Source organism: Myotis davidii, unplaced genomic scaffold, assembly GCF_000327345.1.
Source record: "Myotis davidii unplaced genomic scaffold, ASM32734v1 scaffold174, whole genome shotgun sequence".
Classification (NCBI taxonomy): domain Eukaryota; kingdom Metazoa; phylum Chordata; class Mammalia; order Chiroptera; family Vespertilionidae; genus Myotis; species Myotis davidii.
The window spans coordinates 4581843-4588762 of NW_006289087.1; the positions used below are offsets into that span (position 1 = coordinate 4581843).

Consider the following 6920-nt stretch of genomic DNA (forward strand, 5'->3'; position numbering starts at 1 on the left):
AGACATCCCCCTTCTTTCTTATCAAACATTATTCATCACTCAAAGTCCAAACCACACCCCACCTTGATCCCAAAGACTTCCTAGGACATCAAAGATCTCTCTCGCAGTTCCCAGTATCATAATTATTTACCCCCAATGTTTTCATACTAATTTCCAAGGGTTCAGGGATTTCCAGAATTGTCTCAAACATTTATTCTCGGGGATGGCAAAACCTGAGTACTTAGAAACCCTAGGCATCAAAATCCACGTCCATCGCCAAGAGTTGCCAAATTGTTCCTTCTGGAGAGAGCCCAGCCTTAGTACTGGAATTACACTTAACGCTAATCTATTTGGAACCCATTTTATCAACTAAAACCACAAGTGAAATGTGTAGAGTCGGGGAATTTTAACTGCAGGAATCACACTGTTTTTGAAAGTTTTGGAATGGTACAAGACTACAAGTAAACAGAGCTGAACCACCATGAATTTTCTCCTTGAGTCATCCTCTGTCTGCTCCATCCTGTTCTCATACACCCATGTCATCAGTCATCATGTATTTTTTTGCAGGACTATCACATAACAATATTAAGCTGGATGCTGTCGATCTGTTAGAAGTCTTTGGTGGCAAGCAACACTTGCCACTGTCTACAGTGGTTCTCAACCTTCCTAATGCCGCGACCCTTTAATACAGTTCCTCATGTTGTGGTAACCCCCAACCATAAAATTATTTTTGTTGCTACTTCATCACTGTCATTTTGCTACTGTTATGAATCGTCATGTAAATATCTGATATGCAGGATGTATTTTCGTTGTTCGCGACCCACATGTTGAGAACCGCTGGAGCAAATGAGAATTTGCTAGAAAGATGAGGGCACATACCTGGAGAGAAAAACCACACAAACAAACTAAAAAAGGGACAGACAAGTCTTTCTGCCTTTGCAAACACTGTTGTCTGTCCACGGGTTAGGCATATCTGGTTTTGGGCTCATCTTTTCACTTTCTTTTATCAAATTCTTTACCCCTCCCCTCTGCCATATCTCTATCAGTCTGTTCCCTGTCTCCATGTCTCTGGTTCTATCTTGCTTGTCAGTTTATTGTCATTGGGCACCACCACTGGGTTGCGATAGCTCCAATCATTTTTTTTTTAATCCTTGTGTCACTCCATTCTTCAACCTCACGAGTAAGAATTCAGTTGGATCACCATAGGTCATAAGCTCGGCCCTGAATATTCTGACTGATGGTCTCACAAAGTCAGCACTCGGTGGCAGAGAAATCGTTCTCCAGAATCAAATAGGGGTACCCCTGTCGCAGAGAGAATGGTTGCTGGGCAGGAAACATTACACTAACAAATGATCATCACGTCTTGGAATATTTTCTAGCTAAAGAAGCTGACAGATAAGTAGAATACATTGACGAGAAGAAAGGCCCAAAAGCCCTTTTGAAAATGTTATTATTTATATATTTTTTAATTTGCTGAGACAGTAACTTTCTTTTGTGGGGACGGGGGTGGTAAGAAGGTACCCAGCTGGCCTGTGAGAATACCCTTCTCGGACCCAATTTCTGAGCTCTTTGAAGGCCTAGCTAGCTATCTCTGCTTGCGTGTAACCCACCTCAACTTCTGGTTGCCTCTTCTTCCTCTGCAGCAGGCTGGACTTACCGTCCCCCTTCCATTAACCTTTTAGTTCAGCTGCTTCTTGTGTCTGTCATCAGCTCCAGGAGATGCTGATTACGTCGGGAGCCTCTGGAAGAGGGGATGAGACAGAGAAGCACCAGGAGATAAGGAGACCAACGAGGAAAAGATTAAAAACCTCTCAGCACTAAGTACTCCCAGGGCAGAGTCCTTCTGCAAACCTTCGCAATTGTTGGCTTTGGACGGGGGAGGATGAATCAGTTTAGATAACTCAGGAATGGGCTTGAACCTTTGCCCAGACCTCAGAATGAACCACTGAAAAAACCTCCCCGCCTTCCCAAATTAAGACATTGAGAAAAACATTGAAAGTGAGTTTCCCTTCCTCTCCCATCCCCGAATCCCTAGGGGATGGTTGGGACCACAAGGCAATTTATTCATAATAATGGATTAGATTTTCAGTACGTATTCCCCCGTGGCCATTTTGATGTGTCACAAATGCATTACAAATGTTAAGTACTGCAATTAATCTCCCCAAAAAGGGAGGGAGGCGAGGTCTGCCAGCTGTAGATTCTAGTGATTTCATTTGGTTAAGCGTTTGTTATTATTTTCGGCTTTAGGATGTGTTTCCCCAGAAAGTCAGCCAGTCATCAAATATTAATTGAGTGCGTATTATTTGCCAAGCTCTGAACTTGGCACAGGGTGAGGCATATAAACCACAGTGCTGCCCTCCTAGAGTTTCTAGGGAAGTTCATGCACCAGCTAAGCTCATGTGTAAATGTACCCAGATTCATTTACTTAAACATTTAGCCACTGGATAGAATACAGAACCCATGTATTAGTGGGTTCTAATATTCTTCATATTAGTATTCTATAGGCAGGGCAGCACAGTGGAGGGATTATAAAGTCTAAAGTTATTTTAAAAAATATGTTTTTATTGATTTCAGAGAGAGGAAGGGAGAGGGAGAGAGAGATAGAAACATCAATGATGAGAATCATCTATTGGCTTCCTCCTGCACGCTCCCTACTGGGAATTGAATCCTCCACCCGGGCATTTTCCCTGAACCGGGAATCCAACGGGAGACCTCCTGGTTCATGGGTCAACACTCAACCACTGAGCCACGTCCGCTGGGCTAAATAGTTATTTTTTGCATTAACTCATTGATGGCCCAATTCTTTCCTCCAAGACCAGGAACTATTGCCATTATTGCTGTTACTGCTCTTAGAATTAATGGGAGTTTAATGAGGTGACACTTTCAACTTTTTACCCTCATTTGACTTGAGAATCAGCATACTGGCGGTATCCATCCTGACCTGCCTTCACGGAGCTAAAATAGTTATGAATGATATCTGAAGGAGCTTGAAACTGTGCCAGACCCCAGAGGATGGCTTTTGGCAGTCGGTGCTCACACCTCTCATTTCCTAGTCCAAACGTTGGAGGCAAGCAACTATCTGTTGTTCGGATGCGATCCAACTACTCACATTCTTCCGGACTCTGCTCAGACACTGTTCCTCTCAGCACCTATCTCATGTCATTCAAAAGAGGAAACGTCTCTATAAACTGCTACCAAATGGGAGGAAGCTTGGGTTCCTAGCTTAAGAAGCTATTATCTGTGACCTTATTTATATTCTGGGGAAATCGTACCTTTTGGAGGTGACTGAATTGATCTCTATCTCTGTGAAAGGTTTTAGGGGAGGTCATTCCAGGAAGTTTTGTTGGTTGGTTGGTTGGTTGGTTGGTTGGTTTATAAATTCTACAAGCTTCTAGAGCTCTGTCGTAATTGGTATTTTGGGTTCCTCCTTCAGATCTTACCTGTAACGCTTCAAAAAGCTGACCAAATGCCAATGACAAAGCCAACATTTGATTTGATTCAAATGCCTAAGTTTTATTTAAGGAATTTTAGTGACTTTATTACCACTTCAGTTCCCTAATGTATTGAGCACCTGCTGTTGAGTTCACTGCTGTGGCTCCAGGACAGAGAGGAAATACATTGACTACTGTTCATTGGTAAACGTGAGAAAGACCTATGAACACAGTGACTCATCCTGTTGGCAGAAATCTAACTTCTTTATCTAAAAGAAACAGAACAAAGCAACAGATTTATTGGGAAGTGCTAGGTAATAAGACAGGCAGGACAATTAAGGCAAAACATAAGCATTCTAGAATTTGTGGCCAACCTCTCTTCAATCCATTTGAGCTTTTACAAAAGATGGGGGGAGCCTTTGAGTTCATGGAGCTCCTGCTTTCTGTCTGGCAAAAATCCTGGAGGCAAAGGAATAATAAGGGTTTCAGTTCAGAAATTTGAGAGCAGGAAGACAATAAATTCAGAAAAATGTGATATCTCATCCAAGTGCCCTGTCCCACTAGCAGCTGGTAGAACGTGTACCAGACTCTGTCTTCTGATAGTTAAGTCTTGATGGTCTTTTCACTATGTGACTCTTTTTAGCAAAATAATTTTCCTTAGATAATACAAAAGTAAACTCTGGCCCAGCTGATGTGGCTCAATGGTTGAGCGTCGACCTATGAACCAGGAGGTTATGGTTTGATTCCCAGTCAGAGTCCATGCCTGGGTTGCAGGCTTAATCCCCAGTAGGTAGCATGCAGGAGACAGCTGATCAATGATTCTCTCTCATCATTGGTGCTGTTTCTATCTCTCTCTCCCTCTCCCTTCCTCTCTGAAATCAATAAATATATATATATTAAATAAAGTTAATTCTGTCACTCTCTTTTCTGAATTTCTAATCAATGGACTCCAAGAGAAAGATGTTTTGCTCTTTGGGGAAATGTATCTTTAAGAGGGCCAGAGAGTTTAAAGGCCTATCAAGGCCATCAGATGTCATGATAGAGGATTCAGAAAATGGGCTTTCCTGAACCATCTCACTGCATGTGTTCACATTAACCCACTGTTTCCACTCGTAGACAGCTGGACTCCTATTGCCACGATCTCTGCAAATGGCCTTGATCTTTGGCTCAAGGATCAGTCCAAACTAGGATCCAGATAGAGGGGGACAGAAACACCCCAGGAAGCTGGAGACTTTGACCGAGCTCAGAGGACAAAGTTAGAGGCCATCATGAGGAATTCATACAGACCTTCTAGCCTAAGTTTGATGAGTTCTTCATGTATTTTGGAAATTAAACCTTTGTCCAAGCTACTGTTTGCAGACATCATCTCCCATCTGGTTAGCTGTCTCTTTGTTCTGTTGTCAGTTTCTTTGCTGTGCAGAAGCTTTCTAGTCCCACTCACTTATTTTTTATTTTTGCCTTTACTTTCCTTGTCTTTGGGGTCAAGTTCATAAAATGTTCTCTGTGACCAAGGTCCATAATTTTGGCATCTATTTTCTTCTATGTAGTTTCTTATTGTTTCGGATAATTATTTTTTTTAAGTGTTTTCAAGATGGTAGCACTTTATTTCAATCCCTACAATCCCCAACCCCCAGGACAGAAGATAAATATCTTAGGCCTTTTTTGGTTATCCAAGGGTCAAAGACAGAGTAACAATTCAAATGGAGGTCTCCCCACGCCCAAGGATATGCCCTTGACAATACACTCTCGTGTGTTTCTTCCTTTTGACTCTCTTGGGCAAGAAGGCATTTTGGTGGAAACTTGTTAGAATTCCTTGCGGTTAAGGTTTGCTGTGCAGAAGCTGTGTTGTCCTTGTGGTTAAGGTTTGCTGTGTGGAAGCTGTGTTGTCCTGGTTGCCCGAGTTTCGGGGAGAGGAGCGACCCTGAGAACAAAACGCATGCAGCTGTCGGAGCTGTAAGCCCTGGAATAGGCCAACGATTTTACAGTTCAAGTCCAGATGTGATCCAACGTGTCGACAAAAAGCAGGGTCACCAGGTCAAGTGCTGACTTTCCAGATCAATTTTTAAACTGTCTCCACTGATTAGGGCAATGGACGCAGCCATACATTCGTGGGGAAGGTATTGATCAGGGACCAGACGCTAAGGTAATTTATCCCAGCTTAGAAAAATGGTCCACGAGGTATTCTGCCTGATTCATCTCTCTCTCTCTCTTTCTTTTTTTATTCTGCATATTTGAAAGCCTTTTGGAGGGGAACTGTGGGAATCATCTTCCCCGGAACACTGGCAGATCTTTCTTAATTCCATTAATGGAAGCTGCATGCCAGGTCAGAACGCTTGGTTAAATATTATCCTAACTGGTGCCTTTGTTTCCAGCATTCCACTGGCAGGGAGATTAGAACCCGGTTTTCTGCACGCATGTGTAGAGGGAAGGAGGCCTTCTGTTTTCCTTCCTCCTGGCTGTTATCTGGGAGGTTCTGGTCTCAGAGCAGTTGCTGAGTTGTGCTGTCCTGCATGAAAGAAGACGGGGAGGTAAATCCCAGCTTCTCTTCCCAGAGTCCCAGCAAAGCGCTGCGGTTCTGGAGACCTTCCCGGGCTCATTCTTTTCCAAACGAGGCATCCTGAGGTTCAGCCTATAGTATAAAATTACTCAAATTCCAGTTTCCCTTCCAGAAAATGGAGAGCGCGGGATATATGTCGCATTGCTGAGTAGGCACATGCTATTGTTCCCTCCAAATATGGCGTGCACGTGGGCGTCTAAGTACCAGCCAGTCATCTCGCGTGGCTTCCATCTCCACTCTGCACACCTGGAGGGGAGGGCACACAAAACGGGGTTCCCTGGTCCTAGGAAGAGTGAATGAGACCTGAACTGGCTGGCTCTCGGGAGGAAGAACCAAGCACGTTCATTGTGAATTCCTTTATGAGAGATTTCCCGGGGGGGAAAGCAATGGGTAACCAGCTGCCATTCTGAAGTTCTTTTATGGATGCCAATGGGGCTCTTGCTTCATTCTTCTGTGACATTCATTTGTCATTCTTCTGTGACACAAAATAACTGTTAAATTTTATAGTAAGAAGAAAATGGTACCTCTTCTTTAGCATCTTCCTACTCATTTTGCTGAGAATGTTTTCTCATATGATCCAGGATCTAGTTCTTCATGAGCCAACGTGAGCGCAGGATGAACGTGAAGAGCAGTTCAAGGTTGACATTTGAATCCTGTGTCCGTACCATTGTCATGAAGGGCCTGAGTCAGGGATGTACAAGGTCAAAGGGACTCATGCTTCACTTGGCATTATGCCCTCACTCTTTTTTTATTGATTTTTTACAGAGGAAGGGAGAGAGATAGAGAGTTAGAAACATCGATGAAGGAGAAACATCGATCAGCTGCCTCCTGCACATCTCCTACTGGGGATGTGCCCACAACCCAGGTACATGCCCTTGACCGGAATCAAACCTGGGACCTTCCAGTCCTCAGGCCGACTCTCTATCCACTGAGCCAAACCGGTTCCGGCTATG

At 43.6% G+C, this 6920-nt stretch overlaps 1 long non-coding RNA gene across 1 annotated transcript in view; it reads left to right on the top strand.

Moving 5' to 3' along the window:
• The window catches only part of LOC102755740, a 235608-nt gene that overhangs the window by 224305 nt on the left and 4383 nt on the right, over nt 1–6920 (top strand). The window lies entirely within an intron of this gene.